We start from the raw sequence: 19,282 nt of genomic DNA, 5'->3' as shown, positions 1-19,282 counted from the left end.
GCTGCGTCTATGTCACTGGAGTCTGCATGCGGAATGGCAACTTTCTAGATTTTATAGTTCCTAAGATCTCGACGTTCATACGAACAAACGGACAGACAGACGGACATGGCCAGATCGAGTCGGCTATTAATCCTGATCAAGAATATATGTACTTTATATGGTCGAAAACACTTTTTTCTGCCCTTTATAATTAGAAAGCCAGCCATTTAACTTTATGAAGAACCGTACTTTTTTTCATTTTTCAGGTGACAATTATATTATATTACAATATTCGATTTTTATTAAATTACATTGATGGGATTCCAAAAATATGGTTGATTTGCACAATTTGATAAAAAAAAATGCAGCTCCTAATATGATCAAAATGTCGGAAAATATTACTACTATGAAAAATATATTATCTAATAAATATATATATTATTTGAAATGAGCCGCGATGGAAAATGGTGGCACTTTTTGAGGAAATGTTCTGTGAGGATCTGTGAGGAAACTCCACACAAGTGCAGATGTCAACTGCGGCCTGTTGCCAGTTACGCAAATAAATCAAAGCGTAGTAACAGCTCAAAGAAGCTGGGTCCGCAAAAATCGAATTTTTGAAATTTGAAAGTTGGAATCGTTTGCCCATCGTTTGCCCATGTTTGCCCACCAATTAGTTTTTTTTGCCCACGTCCAGTTTTCAAGATATCAAATTTCGAAAAATTTCAAAAATTTTCGAACTTCAAAAAGTTGTCTTTTTTGAATTTTTTTTTTTTTAAATCGCAATAACTTCGTTTGCCCACGTTTGCCCACCCTTTAGAATTTTGAAAAAACTTTTAGTTTAGAAAATATAAGCACTTAAAGAATTAAGCATTTTCCATACCCCAAAACTAAAAATTTTCAAACAAAATCGTTTGCCCACCCTCTAAAAATGCTTTTTATCGTTTGCCCACCCTTTAAAAATGGTTTTTTTCGTTTGCCCACCCTTAAAAAAAAATATTTTCGTTTGCCCACCTCTTAAAACTAAATATTTTAAAACAAAATCGTTTGCCCACCCCCTAAAATTGCTTTTTATCGTTTGCCCACCCTTAAAAAAAATATTTTCAATTAAAAATTACTTTCAGTAAGCTGTGGCGAATTCAAAATAAAATGTGGCCAATTCACACGCACACGTGGTACTTGCCGCATTGACAATACATACATACGTACATATTACAAAAACATTATGGTGTATTCTGCTTATTCTTCACTAGTTCCTTATGCTGAGCAACAACAACATATGCTTAACAGTTACCTCGGTGTCCGACTGAAAAGCTACATTGCTAAAAATCAGTCGTATGTTTCGTTGCTAGCAAATTGGTTTACATACATACAACCCAGAAAAAATAAAAACAATTGTGTTTGCTTTACCATATTGTTATCCAACATAATTTGGAGTTTTCAAAAGCATTAAAACTATGTATTTTCATTTTTTTCAACTTGATTTTTTCAGTGCAGATAGGAGAACCGAAAATGTGTATGTGTGTTTTTTTTATATGTATATGTTGATTCTCATATTAGGTATAAAAGTTGTCAATAATATACGGTCTTCAATTGCACCTGTGACAAAGGGTTAATTTTTAGGTAACTTGTTTGCACCTGTGACAAAGGGTTAATTTTTTAGGTAAATTGTTTTAAGAATCCAATTTTATGCGATAAAAAGCATTTTTAGGGGGTGGGCAAACGATTTTGTTTTAAAATTTTTAGTTTTAAGAAATGGGCAAACGTTTTTATTTTTTTTTAAGGATGGGCAAACGAAAAAAACAATTTTTAAAGGGTGGGCAAACGATAAAAAGCAATTTTAGGGGGTGGGCAAACGATTTTGTTTTAAAATATTTAGTTTTAAGAGGTGGGCAAACGAAAATATTTTTTTTTAAGGGTGGGCAAACGAAAAAAACAATTTTTAAAGGGTGGGCAAACGATAAAAAGCATTTTTAGAGGGTGGGCAAACGATTTTGTTTGAAAATTTTTAGTTTTGGGGTATGGAAAATGCTTAATTCTTTAAGTGCTTATATTTTCTAAACTAAAAGTTTTTTCAAAATTCTAAAGGGTGGGCAAACGTGGGCAAACGAAGTTATTGCGATTTAAAAAAAAAAAAATTCAAAAAAGACAACTTTTTGAAGTTCGAAAATTTTCGAAATTTTTCGAAATTTCATATCTTGAAAACTGGACGTGGGCAAAAAAAACTAATTGGTGGGCAAACATGGGCAAACGATGGGCAAACGATTCCAACTTTCAAATTTCAAAAATTCGATTTTTGCGGACCCAGCTTCTTTTAGCTCGTAGTAACGGGAGTTCAAAACAGAGAGGTCATCAGTAAAGAGTTTGGATAAACGGAATCTGTGGAAAGAGAGTTTGGGTGGCCAGTCAGAGTAGACGTTCGGTTGACGTGTGTTTGTTTCACCCGGCGATTGCCTGGAGGACGCATCCGTTGGCTACCGTGAGTCCGCATACGACAGCAATTTCTAGCCTAGTGTTGAGCACCCAGCAACGCAGTTCCGAACCGTCCAGGAAGACGAGAGCGACAGGACAGCAGAAACGAGGCCGTCGAGCAACCCGTCCAGGTCCGTTAGAATTAATAGGATTATTTCAAGTGAAAAAATGTCGAAATAAGCCGGTAAAATTATTTCGGATTGTTAACCGTTAAAATATTGTTAAATTTTATAGCACCGTTGAACAAAAACGTCTACAGGAACAATCGACATTTTAGTTAATTTGCATGATTGTACAATTTCATTGAAATTGAGTTGAAATTTTACTTTTCTATATAAAAACAAGAGAGAACGCTATAGTCGAGTTCCCCGACAATCTGATACCCGTTACTCAGATAGTGGAAGGGAGAAGAAGAGTCTTAAACACAATTTTTGGCGGTTTGTAGGCGTTATAGTGGGCGTGGCAAAAAGTTTTTTGGTAAATCGATAGAAAATTACAAGACTAATACAAAAATGAAAAAATTTCAAAACATTTTTCAAAAGTGTGGGCGTGGCAGTTTTGGGCGGTTTGTGGGCGTTAGAGTGGGCGTGGCAACATGAATCGACAAACTTGCGCTGCTTCTATGTCTCTGGAGTCAGTATGCATAATCTCAACTTTCTAGCTTTTGTAGTTCCTGAGATCTCGACGTTCATACGGACGGACGGACGGACGGACGGACAGACGGACAGACGGACATGGCCAGATCGACTCGGCTATTGATCCTGATCAAAAATATATATACTTTATATGGTCGGAAACGCTTCCTTTCAACTACTTTTCAACGAATCTAGTATACCCTTTTACTCTACGAGTAACGGGTATAATAAAAATAACATAATCAAAATATTTGAAAACATATTAAAAATTTACATGCGTGACAGTTTTAGTAGCCTTTACTATACCGCGAAATAAGTAATACTTTATTAGTGAACAATTAAAATACGTATTAACATTGATACATTTTAAGTAATACATTGTCGACTTGAACTTTAAAGGCACCAGGCACAAGAAAATTTGTATGCTATCAGGTACCTTTTCAAATAATTTGCAACGGCTAACTGAATTAAATGGTATACATATTTATGAAGTATCAGAGATGGAGCGAACTTCTTTTACGCTGTGTATGCACTTTTTTTTTATCCATGCATAACGCATGCGTTGGCTATTTCAATGCCAATCTAATAAAGTCATTGAATTCATTTATTTTTATACTCGTATTCGTAATATACATATACATTCGTTGAAAACTATGTATAGGTAGAATTAAGTATTTTTGACTCAATAAGGTATGTAAAGGGTGTTCTTTTAGGAGGTATAAAACTTTAAATTGCAATAGAACAACGATGGAAAATTCCATTCACATAAATGTTATTTATCTGAAAGATAATCTCTTGACATTAAATGATTTCTGGCATATGACCGCCACGGCTGGGTCGGATGTAGTTTAATCTGGACGTCAAATTTTCGACGACTTTCCAACATTTGTGTCCGTATATCAAGGTTGTTGTTTTCCAAATGGTTAAGCGTTATTGACTAATGCGCATAGAATTAAAGTTTACCATCTAGAAAAAATATTCTTTTATTGTGGGTCTGGACCACAGGCCGTGACGTCCGTCCGTCCATATGAACGTTGAGCGGAAATTATAGAAGCTAGAAATTTCAGATTAAGCATGCAGATTCTAGTAACACCTAGATGACATCAAAAACGCTGTTGTAGAGATGCGACTCAAGTAACTTGTAAGTGTTTTTATGCAGATGAGAACTGATTTTACTCACTTGATCGCCAAGCCAGACTCGGTTTAAAGACTTTGCAATATCAGGTTATAAACCACTTAATAATTCCTGATTTTCGAATGCCGTTTATATTTCTGTTGTTATTCTGTTGCTTTGCTCGATAAAGGCTCGGTACTATGCATATATCTCTGTAGCAAGTACACACTGTAAAAACCACAACATTTTGTTACACTGTATCTACGTAAATATAGAAGGCCTGACCATAAAGCTAATAGGCTCGTAAAATGTGTGTGAAGTGAAAGTGTCAGGGAATTCCCATAATCGAAGCACACAGGCGATGCATGCATATAAAACTTCTGTCGCGCTCACGCTCTATGTATAAGTGAGCATAGATATGTTACACATAAGCAGCCACGACCAATTTGATTTTAAAACAAGAGAGAACGCTATAGTCGAGTTCCCCGACTATCTGATACCCGTTACTCAGCTAGTGGAAGGGAGAAGAGTCTTAAACACAGTTTTTGGCGGTTTGTAGGCGTTATAGTGGGCGTGGCAGAAAGTTTTTTGGCAAATCGATAGAAATTTACAAGACCAATACGAAAATGAAAAAATATCAAAACATTTTTCAAAAGTGTGGGCGGAGCAGTTTTGGGCGGTTTGTGGGCGGTAGAGTGGGCGTGGCAACATGAATCGACAAACTTGCGCTGCGTCTATGTCTCTGGAGTCTGTATGCTTAATCTGAACTTTCTAGCTTTTGTAGTTCCTGAGATCACAGCGTTCATACGGACGGACAGACAGACGGACAGACGGACAGACGGACATGGTCATATCGACTCGGCTATTGGTCCTGATCAAGAATATATATACTTTATATGGTCGGAGACGCTTCCTTCTGCCTGTTACATACTTTTCAACGAATCTAGTATACCCTTTTACTCTACGAGTAACGGGTATAAATACATTCAACAATTATTCTTCAAAGGGAGCAGAACCTTCTCTGGGCACTTAGACATGGGATTATGCGCACCAACGGGTATTCTTCGAAAAGTTTAGCTAGAGACGAGAGCAATCTTATTGGTCTGTACGAAACTGGAATCATATGATCTCTTCCTTTCTTTAGTATCATCATGATTATAATTATTTTTTAAGTTTTTGTAAAGTAGTCGACTCGTGTGATCCCGTTTAAGAATTCACAATAAAAATTCATTTTTTGCAAATGACAGGATGGCTGGCCTCTAGATTGGTGGAGTGTTTGTTGTTGGCTAAAAGGATAACATTCACTAAATTGAAATACCACTTAACTATCAATTACAAACTATCGGATTTTGCTTAAATTATTCCTAGACAACAACCCGCTCATTACATTTGGCCTCTCCTGACGATCACAGCGTCCTCGCGTGATTATTGATCTGGGTCGACTTCCTCTTCGTCATCTTCATCTGGCTAATTGGGGGAATTTCGCACCAGCGTTTCATCTTGTCTGATGAATACACTGACTTATAGTGTCTGTTCACACTATAAACTAATGCGTACACTTAATGAGTTCAATTCGGGTGTTTGAATCTAACTGACTCGCTACTGCGAGGGCATCGCCTTTTATTCATTCTTACATAGGTTCTTATCATCTAATTATATAATGCAGCGCTTGTAAGACACTGCAGTCTGCGTTGGTCAATGCAGCTGAGATTTATTCTTAAATCTATGTTTGAGGCCTATGATCGCGCTAGTCACCTCCGCGTGGTCATATCTCTTAACACATCGGCAATAGACCACTGCAATCGTACTTATCTGTTGTTGCCACTTATGCTGTTCCGTGACATGTTTATTGCAGCCCATAAATAGAACATATTTATAGTTTGTCTACTTATCATGTCTAAACACATCTTTAGACAGTGTCTATGCTTTCGTTGTACATGTTGTATATCTTCAACTTCATATCGGTCGTTGGGAAGCACTTTACATATGTAGACGTCGGGGGCCGGAAAAGCTGATGTCGCAAAATGTCCCAGAATTTAATAGAAACACAAGGGGTGTTGGAGTTCGTCCTTCTCGTTTGGGGTTTTATTTTCAAGTAATTTTCTCACATAAAAAAAACGGCTTCATGTCCCACTTCCGAAACATTCCGCCAACAGCGATGCTCTGCTGGCGGGATACCGGACTCAGCTGTTCGGCATGAACATTCTCCCCCCCTTGCAAGAGGAATACTTGCACATTTAGGACAGAGAACAGCGTCCCGAAAGAATCCATCCCAGCTTGGAATTTTGTGCCATGGGCAGGCCGTCCTGGCTCGCGATGATACCCGGCAGCATCAGGTCGGCGTAAACGTCTGCTCCAAGGACAGCCGAGACAAGCGCTGGGTGGAACCACCGGTCATCCGCTAGCGTCATGTTGTGGAACATGTCCTGCACCTTCGGATCCAGGGGCTGTGCCGGCGTCCGGCTCTGCATCTGCTCGTCCACCACCATCAGCAGCTGTTTGCTCATCCGGGACGTTTTCGAGCGAATCTCGGTGGTGCACAGCCGTTCGTTGCCCACGCCCGTGACGGCCAAGTTGAGGGCCTTCACCAGCGAGACGTGGATGCGACTCACGGGGCAGCTCGGATCCACCAAGACTCGCACATCGAATCTCTTCTGCTCGGACCCAATGAGCACGGCAGCGGTCGGAAGGATGCTGACGCTCGTCCGCACCAGGCTAGGCGCGCTAGTCGGCGTTGACAAGGAGCTGCGGGGTGGGGAACTATCCTTCGGCGAGGTTGAGCGAACCAAGAACTTCTCAGTAGTCAAGTCGGAGGTCGCTTCGAGGTGGATAGACCGGGTAGTAAAACACACAAAATGTACCCCTTTGTGATTTTGCAGGCTCGACCGACATAACTCTTGACGTCAAATGGTCCTGCGAAGTCCACTCCCGTATGGGTGAACGGTCTGGAGAACGTGGACCTCGCACGGGGCAAATTCCCCATCAACTGCGTCTGCAGTCTCTTCTTGTGGATGACACACACTCGGCACGAGTGTATTGTTCGATTCACCATCATTTTAAGCTTGGGAATCCAGAATTTGAAACGAATCAGTCGGATCATTAATTGATTCCCCCCATTCAAGGATATGCGATGGATAAACAGGACTTGAAGTTCGGCGAACCTACACCGTGCAGGAAGGATGATCGGATGTTTTTCATCATAACTAAGCATTTCAGATGCTTGTAACCTGCCGCTTGCTCTCAAGACCCCATTCCCGTCAAGAAAGGGGTTTAGGTTCGAAATTGCGCTTGCGGGTGGAACTGGTTGCTTGTTGCTCAAAACCCTATATTCGGCGGGAAACTCATTCTTCTGAGTGAGCACAATTAGCCGCTCCTGCACCTCCGACAACTCCGCCGCAGTGAGTTCTGCCGATGAGGCTACACCTTCCCTCCGGCAACTTTTCACAAAACGAAACACATAAGCAAGAACTCGCAGAGCTCGGTCAAAGGCTGAGAACCTCTCTAGGATTTCAACTGCTGAGGGCACTGCGACCGTGTGGCATTTGACGGGGCGCTGCTCAAGCTCAGTCTCCGGATGGACCAACAACTCACTCGGCCACTGCTCCTGTTTGAGGTGCAACCAAGCTGGCCCACGCCACCACAGTGCGCTGTCCTTCAGCTCTTGGGGTGAGACGCCCCGGCTTGCCAGATCAGCTGGATTGTCTTCGGATCGTACATGTCCCCACTTGCTTCCGTCGGTACACTGTTCGATTTTTGCGACCCTGTTGGCAACGAATGTTGTCCAGGTGCACGCTGGCTTACTCAGCCATGCAAGAACGATCGTGGAGTCGGTCCAGTAAAAGGTCTCATAAACATGAGGAGGCATTTCAGAAATTACTAGAGCTGCCAGCTCCGTGAGCAGCACTGCTCCGCACAATTCCAAGCGTGGTATGGAGATGGATCTGACAGGAGCGACTCGGGTTTTGGATGTAAGTAGATGAGTACAACAGCCTTCCTTCGTTTCGATTCGGACGAAAATAGCAGCCCCATAGGCGTCCTGTGACGCGGCGCAAAACGCATGGTACTGAAGTTTCGCAGCTGGATGGAAACGTACCCATCTCGGAATACGAATCTCCTTAAGGGCAGGATACCCTTCTAGGAACTCCCGCCACTGGGTCGCGAGATCCCTGGGGAGTGGCTGATCCCAGCCCAGCTCCCGTAGCCAAATTTTCTGCATAAAAATCTTGGCTCGGACTACGAAAGGTGATAGCCATCCTGCTGGGTCGAACAGTTTGGCTATCTGAGATAAAACCTCTCGTTTTGTGTAAGCAGTTTGGAGGTGGATCACCATTGGAATAAAAAAGAAACTATCGGATGTAGCTTGCCAACGGATCCCAAGAGTTTTCGCCGTACTAGCCTCTTCAAGCTCCAGAAAGTCTGCACTAATCAAGTGCTCCTTTGGAACCTCTTGTAGGAGTTTTCTTTCGTTCGAGGTCCACTTCCGTAATGGAAAGCCAGCACTCTCAAGAGCCAGCCGAAGCTCCTCGATGGCTAAAACTGCCGACTGCTTAGTGTGAGTGCCTGCGAGCACATCGTCAACGTACATGAAGTTCGAGATGATGTCACTTGCCAAAGGATATTGGCCTCGGATATCCTGAGCCAACTGTTGTAGAACGCGGATGGCTAGGAAAGGCGCACAGTTTACGCCGAAGGTGACTGTATCGAGTTCATAGTCACAGAGCTCTCCATCCTTATTGCGAAAGAGGATTCTCTGAAAGCGCGTATGGGTTGAATTTACCCGAATTTGCCTGTACATTTTTGTGATGTCCGCATTGAACACATACTTGAAGAAACGCCATTTTAGAATCTGGATAGTAAGATCGGACTGCAGTACGGGCCCCGCATGAAGGATATCATTGAGGCTGTTCCCGTTTGATGAAGGATTGGAAGCATTAAACACAACGCGAACCTTCGTTGTGGTGCTGTCTGGTTTGAAGACAGCATGATGGGGCAAATAAAAATTATTAGAGTCGTCCGGAGAGACTTGGTGCATATGACCTAAATCTAAATACTCTTGAATGACTGAGTCGTACTGCTTTTTTGACACAACGTCTTTATTCAGTCGAATCTCGTTTCGGAGGAACTGAGCCAGTGCGATCGACCTGGAGTGCCCAAGGTTGATATTGTTAGGCTCTTTAAAGGGCAACGAAACCACATACCTCCCATCCTCATTCCTTTCGGTAGATTGGACAAAGTTTTCCTCGCAAATCGAGGTGGATTCCCTAACCCGCTTCACTGGAACATCCTCCACCTCCCAAAATTTTGTGAGAATGTTGTCCAGTCTGGACTCGGTGACAGCTAGTCGGGACGAAAATGAGCATATTCTGCTTGTGGGATTCGTTGCGATCGGACCGCAAAGAATCCATCCGAATATGGTCTCCTGGCCAAGAAGCGTGCCACAGATATTGGGATGGGAGCCGCTGAGAATGATCGATGGCAGGATATCGGCACCGATCAGAACGTCGATCTGCGAACTCCGGTAGAAATTTGGGTCTGCTAGTTGCAAAGGCGGCAGATGCTTTAAAGAGTCCTCAGGTAAAGTAAAGGATGGGAGACTCCCGGCCAGTTGTGGTAGTACATATGCAGAAGTCTTAATTTGGATGTGGGGCTTGACCGGAGAACCTATGCTGAGTTGACAGCGCTTACGGGGCTGAGCCGCAACAGTGAGGTTGAGCCCTGAAACTTGAGCATGGATGGATTCATAAGGCAACTTAATCAAGTTGAACAAGCGTTCTGAAATAAAGGTTGCCTCAGAACCCGAGTCAATAAGTGCCCGTGCTGAGTATTTGATGCCTAAATGGCAAATCTCTATTAAAGCTGTACTCAGGAGGACCCATTGAGTGTTTACAGCCAGAAACGTTTGCACATTCGGTTGATTCTTTAATGGAGTGGACTGTATATCTTGCTGGTGGTTAAATGTGGATACGTGGGCCTGGTGGTCAGGATTGACCGCTGACTGGACTGGTGGAGTGCCGCTTCGGTGTAGGAGAGTGTTGTGGCGCCCTTTACAAGTATTGCAATTATGCGTGCTAGTGCAATCCCTTAGCAGATGCGTTCTAGCAAAACAGTTTAAGCACAACCTCTGCTGTTTTATATATTTCTCCCGCTCTCCGACTGGCATTCGTAAGAATAACGGACATACTCGGATAGGATGGTTCTCTTGCGAACAAAGTTTACAGGATTGTGGAGTTACCGTCACTCTATTCTCAAAGGTCTGGATCGCCCGCGGGCTATTGTCAGTCCGCAGTGCTCTGGATTGAGCGTTTGGCTTAAAATCTTCGATCGCCTCGAGCGTTCGATGACGATCTTGTAAGAACGCCTGGAATTCAGCCCACAGTGGAATATCTGTCTTACTCATAAGGGATTGTTCCCATAGAGACAGCGTTAGCTTTGGCAACTTGGCAGAGCACAGAAAAACGAGCAGGCAATCCCAGTTAGAGGTGTCGATTTTTGCTATTTTCAAAGCTGTTAAACAACCTTGAATTGTGCTCTCTAACTGTTTCAAGGAATTGCCGCATTCAAGGCCAACAGAAGGTAAATTAAACAAAATCTTAAGCTGACTGTTGACCAGTAGCCTCTTGTTTTCGAAACGATTCTGCAAGTTTCTCCAGGCTGATTCGAATCCATCATTGGTTAAGGGTGATAAGGCCACAATGGATTTAGCCTCACCACTAGTTTTAGCATTGAGATGGAACAACTTTTCAACTTCTGAAAGCCGAGGGTTGTGTATGTAGATGGCTGAGAAAAGATCCCGAAACGTGGGCCAGTGAACATAGTCCCCACTGAAACTGTCGCACTCGACTGGGGGTAAGCGACACCCTCCCTGAGGAGGCGCCGGAATGGAGGCCTGAACGGCCTGTTGCGAGCGTGAACCTTCTTCAATGATCTCGTTGAGGCTCGCTGCGCACCGCTCGTAAACGGCATAACAGTAGTCATACTTGGACTGCATGACTGTTATTGTGTCTGTGGATCCCAGACCGGACAGAGCTTCGGAGCACGCCTCGTATTCCTTCTCCACCTTGTCCCATAGGGCCCTGATCTGCTCGAGTCGCACCCTACTTGTGTGGATTGACGGACTTGTGACTGCTGGGGTGTTGACTCTGGCCTCGAACTGACCTACTCTATCGGTTATGGTCATGAATTTCATCAAGGCCCTGTCTGCCTCAGCTTGCGCCATTTTTGCGGTTGCTCTCGTAATTTGGGGTGAGAAGTCTAAATTCGGTTTCGTGTTCGGTGCTGACCGTGGAACTTGGAGCGACGTGCTCGTGGATTTCCGTGGAGTTGACGATGGGCTTTTGCTTCGAGTGGGACTTGGGCTTTTGAAGGGCACAGAGGACTCGCTCTTGGCTCTAACTCGTTGAGACGTTTTGGAAACAGTCAAACGGGTTTTTACCTCCTCACCGTGGCCAATTGGCATATTAAGCTCTCGGAGGAGCCGAAAACCGCGTGGGGGCGAAACAGTCTGTCCACTTGGACAAATACGGGGACGCTGGATAAAGCGTGCAACCAAGCTCGAAACAACTTATATATTGGGACGCTGGATAAAGCGTGCAACCAAGATTGAAAGAACTTATATATTGGGACGCTGGATTAAGCGTGCAACCAAGCTCGAAACAACTTCTATATTGGGACGCTGGATAAAGCGTGCAACCAAGATCGAAAATAACTTATATATTGGGACGCTGGATTAAGCGTGCAACCAAGCTCGAAACAACTTATATATTGGGACGCTGGATAAGCGTGCGACCAGTTGGCTCGATCGGAATGTTCCGTTTTGGAAAAAAAAAAATAACTGGAGTCGCTAGATACAGCGGACACCCAAAATAATTGAAAGCTAAGGATTGTTGATTTGGAGTTATACTGGGTCGCTCGATAAAGCGCACAAAAGTAATTAAGAACCAAATTATCGCATCAATTTAGACAGGGTGTGGGGGCGCAGGACAACGCGTGAAAAAAGATGTGACAATCGGAACAAAAAAAAAAACACCGGGGTCGCTGTATTGAGCGAGAGACAAAATCAAAAGAAAAATGAATAATCGGAATTAATCGATTTAGACAAAAATAAGGGGGCGCCGGATTGCGCTGGAAAAACAAATGGTAATCGTTACAAATTATGTTATCGTTTTATATAAAACCTGGGGTCGCTGGATTAAGCGCGGAATACACAATAATCGGAATAAATGTTGCTGTCGATTGAGAAAAAAAACAGATATGAGGGCGCTGGATCACGCTGGACTATAATTGTTGATGTGGGACGCTGGATAAGCGTGGATGTTCGGCCAATTTTTTGAGACGATATATGCGAATCGGATATGCGAATAAATCAAGAACGGAGTTAAAAAAAAGTATTAAAGAAACAAAAATAAACACACACTGACACTTTCTATGGGAAACTAGAAAAAAGTAGTGTCAGTGTGAACGGTCCCTTATTGGAATAGGCCCTAGAGTGGCTACCTTGACACATACGTACATATGCTGGTACACACATATATATATACAATATGTAAATGTTAGCGCCGATGTTTGTTTTTAAAATTTGTTTTTTTGTTATTCTTTTTTCTCTTACTGCGTTGGAGGTTGTGTTCGTGGATGTGTTCGTCGTAGTGTTGGCTGCAGCCGGTTCTTATCTGCCAGTCCAACAAAACGTCTGTGCTTGTCGTGTGTGTGGAAGCTTTCGTGTATGTGAAAAAGTAAACAATAACATTAATATATGTATGTACATATGTTGGATGATATTAATGTCTGTTTGAATGTTTTGAATGGTTTGGCAATTAATGAAACACCCTATGACCATGCAGATGTACGACGTTGCGTATGTGCCATGTACGCAATGTATGCAGATGCAATGGACATATGTATGTACATCGATCGGCCAACATACATGGAATGTCTGTATGTTTTCGTGTATGTGAAAGTTTGGGTGGCGAATTTAGTTTTTTATTTGGAAAGTTGATGATTGGTTGATAACACAAAAGGGAAAGGATGCATACAGAATATACACACGAACATATATTATTGCGCAGGTGGCCACTAGTTGATAGTGAGCGGATTTTGATCGCAGCAATATATATGCGTATGTATATACATATATGGTGGGGATTTTGGCACCGTACTTATCTCGGCAAAGCGCTGGATGATCTCGGGCGAAGAACCAAAATGTAGACGTCGGGGGCCGGAAAAGCTGATGTCGCAAAATGTCCCAGAATTTAATAGAAACACAAGGGGTGTTGGAGTTCGTCCTTCTCGTTTGGGGTTTTATTTTCAAGTAATTTTCTCACATAAAAAAAACGGCTTCATGTCCCACTTCCGAAACATTCCGCCAACAGCGATGCTCTGCTGGCGGGATACCGGACTCAGCTGTTCGGCATGAACAAAATACAATAAAAGGACCTTTTGTATCGCGGCTCTTAAACGGATTTTTCTCGACCGAGATAACGTCTCCAAGGCTTCGAATGGGTGGCATCGTATCTCTTCTTGGCAACTGCTCTGTGGTCGCAGCGTCAGCTCGGAGCTTCTCTAATTCGGCATCATGCCTTGGTCTTGATTCTGGATCATGCTCGTCAGCGTGTATTGATGCTCCACTGGATTGATCGCAGAATTTCGTTCCAATGATTCTCGTTTTCATTTGAAGGCAAAGGCATTGAAAAAACAAGAGAGAAAGCTATAGTCGAGTTCCCCGACTATCTGATACCCGTTATTCAGCTGGTGGAAGTGCAAAGAAAAAATTTCTATACTGACAGTTTTTGGCGGTTTGTGGGCGTTAGAGTGGGCGTGGAAATTTTTTGGCAAATTTTTCAATAGTGTGGGCGTGGCGGTTTGTGGGCGTTAGAGTGGGCGTGGAAACATGAATCGACAAACTTGCGCTGCGTCTATGTCTCTGGAGTCTGTATGCTTAATCTCAACTTTCTAGCTTTTGTAGTTCCTGAGATCACAGCGTTCATACGGACGGACAGACGGACGGACAGACGGACTTGGCCATCGACTCGGCTATTGATCCTGATCAAGAATATATATACTTTATATGGTCGGAAACGCTTCCTTCTGCCTGTTACATACTTTTCAACGAATCTAGTATACCCTTTTACTCTACGAGTAACGAGTATAATAATTATTTGTAATAATAGTTTATCCTTTCTGCATGACCGTTGCTCTTGGTTTTCATACGGCGTTGGGTATATGCTTCAGATTGCAATATTTCTCAAAATCTTTGGATGTGAATGCGGAACCTCGATCGGTAATAATTCTATCTGGCATTCTAACGTAGCTGGTGACTTCTTGTAGGGCATCTAGGTTTTGTTGCTGTACTTTTTACTGCTCGAACTATGGTGAACTTGGTGAAAGCGTCGACAAGAACTAAAATATTATCATTTTGCTGTGAACTTTTCGGAAACGGTCCCAGGTGATCCATGTGAACGGTGGAAAACGGAATCGTCTTGATCGTCTTGATCATCGTAGTGGTACTGACTTTCCTACACTGGACTTAGCCGACACTGGACTGTATATAACTTTTTAGAAACGGGAAAACCAAAATCATGCGTCAGGCTTTATCGTGGTATTCGTGGAGGATATGAAATCTTAACTGCTTCGGCACAACCCAAAGCATCTTGCTGTCATATTTGCGAAACATGCGATTACATACTCGTAATTTTCTGATTTATTTTCGCCTTTCATACCAGCAACTATTTTCTGGATTTTCTCGTCTTGCAGTTGTATGGTAAAAAACCAGTCAGCTTCCTCTATGATTGTTATAAAGATCTTCAGGGATGCTGCAAGACGAGCGCCGGCTCTCTCTCCAACGAAACAATGCCTACTTCACCTTCGTGTCTGACGCCCGTGAGTGCCAAACAACCCATCGAGTCAATGACCTAGCACCTGCAGAAAGCAAACGATCGCGGTCCTGCTCACCAATGCTTATGACTGCACAATGTGAACCGGAACGCATTGAGAGCGTCTCTCTCGCGCTCTCCTCATTGCAAACGGTGCCAAGCTCTGTAGCTACCAGCACAGTAACTTCGATATCTACTGCAACTGCACCTATAGCAACAACAACCACATCAACACTATGCTCAGTACCGAGAGTTGTGTACATTTCTGCTGAAACAACAACAACCAAAGCAAGTGCACTCTCTCCGACTCTAGAAAACAAAAGCGGACAAGAACCAAAACAAAACACAAAACTGTTTCAAACAGGGCTGGATCGGTACATTCAAATAAAGCGAAAGCTAAGCCCACAACACAAACAGGCTGGCAATCAGCCGAAAATAAATCGCACCAACGTTGACAACTCAACTTCAAATAGGTTTGCACTACTGGATGACTGCGAAGTGCATCCAATGAAAGAACAGGAGCAGAAGAAGATTAAGCCGCCTCCAATATTTATACGAGAGAAAACCTCAAGCGCACTGGTTAACAAACTAGCTACGATCATCGGAGAAAACAGGTTCCACGTTATACCTCTTACCAAGGGAAACATACATGAAACGAAAGTGCAGACTCCGGATGAGTCTAGCCATCGATCAGTGACCAAGTACCTGGATGAAGCTGGAAAGAGTTACTATACCTACCAGCTTAAAAGTGCCAAAGGATTGCAGGTCGTCATTAAAGGAATTGATTCATCAGTGACCCCATCCGAAATTATCGAGGCACTAAAGGGAAAAAACTTTAAGGCAAAAACGGTGATCAACATTCTTAACAGGAAGAAAGAGCCGCAGCCACTCTTCAAAGTCGAACTGGAGCCATCGAGTCAAAAAATCAGCAAAAATGAAGTACATCCTATTTATAAACTCCAGTTTCTACTGCACCGGAGAATAACCGTCGAAGAGCCACACAAGCGCAAGCAGCCTGTGCAGTGCACTAACTGCCAAGAATATGGCCACACCAAAGCGTACTGCACCCTAAAATCTATCTGCGTTGTTTGCAGCGATGCTCACAGTACCGCAAACTGTCCCAAGAACAAGGACGACAGCTCAATTAAATTATGCAGCAACTGTGGCGAAAACCACACTGCCAACTGGCGAGGATGCATTGTTTACAAGGAACTTAAGTGTCGCCTAAACAAACGAGTGACTTCAGTTCGTGATCGTACCACACCAGCAATTCACAAAGCAATGGAACCGAGTACAACTAACATCCCTCTGTCTACCAGCTACCGAACAGCGCCAAATATTTCCTTTGCAAGTGCACTAAAATCAGGGATCCAAACACCAGCAGCGGACACCCCCATTCATCAAACAAACACTCACGATAACATGCAACAGCAGCCAATTGGCGTTGAAGCGATTATGCTTTCGATGCAGCAAAGCATGAAAGACTTAATGGCCTTCATGCAAACTACTATGCAAGAGCTTATGAGGAACCAAAACATCCTTATTCAAATGCTCGTTTCCTGTAAAACAGTATAATGACTCCCCTAATAATAGCAACCTGGAACGCTAATGGCGTTTCGCGGCACAAGCTAGAACTTGCTCAGTTCTTAGCCGACAGAAACATTGATGTTATGCTACTCTCAGAGACTCACCTCACTGAAAAGTACAATTTTCAAATACCAGGATACAAATTTTACTTTACGAATCACCCGGATGGCAAGGCCCATGGAGGCACTGGCATACTAATACGATCGCGAATCAAACACCACTTTGTTAGTAATTGGCAAGAAGATTGCCTACAATCTACCTCTATAAGCCTCCAATGCTATAACGGTGCTCTCACTCTGGCTGCTGTCTATTGCCCACCCCGCTTCACACTATCAGAGGACAAATTCACAACGCTCTTCGACTCGCTCGGTGAAAGGTTTGTTGCAGCTGGTGATTGGAATGCCAAGCACATGTACTGGGGATCTCGGATAGCGACCCCTAAAGGAAAACAGCTATACAACGCAATTATTAAACCGCAAAACAAGCTTAATTATGTTTCTCCGGGTACGCCTACATACTGGCCAGCAGATCCTAAAAAGCTTCCAGACTTGATTGACTTTGCCATCACCAAAAGGATATCCCAATCAATGATTACAGCTGAGACACTTTCAGAACTTTCATCTGATCACTGCCCGGTGCTCTTTAATCTTTTGTACCAACTGCAACACATCGAGCGGCCGTATAGACTCACAAGCAACAGGACCAACTGGGAGAGGTACAAAAAATATGTTTGTTCACATACCGACTTCTCTAGCTCATTGGAAACCGAGCAAGACATCGATCAGTTTGCTGGTAGCCTAGAATCAACACTAGTCGCAGCAGCAAAAGCGTCAACTCCACAAGATACCAACGGATGCAGTAAAAAGTTCAACATGACAAGTCGAGATACCGAACTCCTTGTGCTTGAAAAACGACGACTTCGAAGGGAGTGGCAGGAGCACAGATCACCTGGCGCAAAGAGTAGACTAAAAGCAGCTTCTCGCAGACTTACTAAAGCGCTTAAGAAAAAAGAAGCGGACGCACAACTGCGTTACATCGAGAACCTCACGCCCACCAGCACAAAAAACTCATTGTGGAAAGCCCACAGGAATCTGCAGGCACCAGCAGAAACTGTCGTACCCCTCCGTAACTCTACCGGAAACTGGTCTCGTAATGACATGGACAGAGCAAGAGTCTTCGCTGATCATCTCAAAAAGGTATTTCAACCCAATCCAGCCACTAACTCATTTACTCTCCCACCCTTAACTGCATCTGATTTAGCACCACAAGATCCCATAGAATTTCGGCCAAGCGAAATAACGAAAGTCATTAGAGACCAACTGAAGACTGGAAAATCGCCTGGCTTCGATTTAATAACACCGAAAATGATCATCGAGCTTCCAATGTGTGCAGTTCTACAAATCTGCCTACTCTTCAACGCTATTACCAAAATTGGATACTTTCCTCAAAAGTGGAAGAAATCAGTTATAGTTATGATCCCTAAGCCTGGGAAAGACAAAACACAGCCATCATCATACAGGCCAATAAGCCTACTTACTTGTCTCTCCAAGTTATTTGAAAAAGTACTGCTGCTACGAATCAGTCCCCACCTTAAAACACACGACACACTCCCATCGCACCAATTTGGTTTTCGGGCAAAACATGGAACTGTTGAGCAGGTTAACCGCATCACAACGGAAATTCGCACTGCTTTTGAGCATCGTGAATATTGTACAGCTCTATTCTTAGACGTTGCACAAGCATTCGATAGAGTATGGTTGGATGGACTTATGTTTAAAATAACCAAACTGCTGCCTCAAAACTTACATAAGCTTCTAAAGTCTTACTTATACAAAAGAGTGTTCGCGGTTAGATGTAGTTCAAGCACTTCAAGCGATTGTACTATAGAAGCTGGAGTGCCCCAAGGAAGTGTATTAGGTCCAATTCTATACACCCTATACACAGCGGACATCCCAACAGACTACCAGCTAACAATATCCACATTCGCTGATGACACTGCAATACTGAGTCGATCCAGATGCCCAGTAAAAGCTACGATGCAACTAGCACGCTATTTAACATGTGTAGAGAATTGGCTTGCAAATTGGCGCATACGAGTAAACGAACAAAAATGCAAACAAGTTACGTTTACCCTTAACAAACAAAGCTGCCCGTCCTTGGTTATGAACCACACGCGCATCCCACAAGCCGATGACGTAACATACTTAGGTATTCATCTGGACAAGCGGCTCACCTGGCGGAAACACATAGAGGCCAAGACGACGCACCTGAGACTAAAAGCAAATGATCTACACTGGCTTATAAACGTTCGGTCTCCCCTGAGCCTGGAGTACAAAGTCCTTTTGTATAACTCCGTTCTTAAACCCATATGGACCTATGGCTCCGAGCTATGGGGCACTGCATCGAGAAGCAACATCGACATCATTCAGCGAGCACAGTCTAGGATTCTGAGAATCATAACCGGAGCTCCATGGTATCTTCGGAACGAGAATATACACAAAGACCTAAAAATAAAACTTGTCATTGAGACAATAACAGAGAGAAAAGTTAAATACAAGGAAAAACTAGGCTCACATCCAAATCCCCTTGCAAGGAAACTTCTTCGAGTATGCAGCCAAAGTCGACTGCACCGC

This window comes from Drosophila santomea, unplaced genomic scaffold (genome assembly GCF_016746245.2).
Source record: "Drosophila santomea strain STO CAGO 1482 unplaced genomic scaffold, Prin_Dsan_1.1 Segkk104_quiver_pilon_scaf, whole genome shotgun sequence".
Lineage (NCBI taxonomy): Eukaryota > Metazoa > Arthropoda > Insecta > Diptera > Drosophilidae > Drosophila > Drosophila santomea.
The sequence above is the reverse complement of the archived record's forward strand: the minus strand, read 5'-3'. Positions refer to the sequence as shown.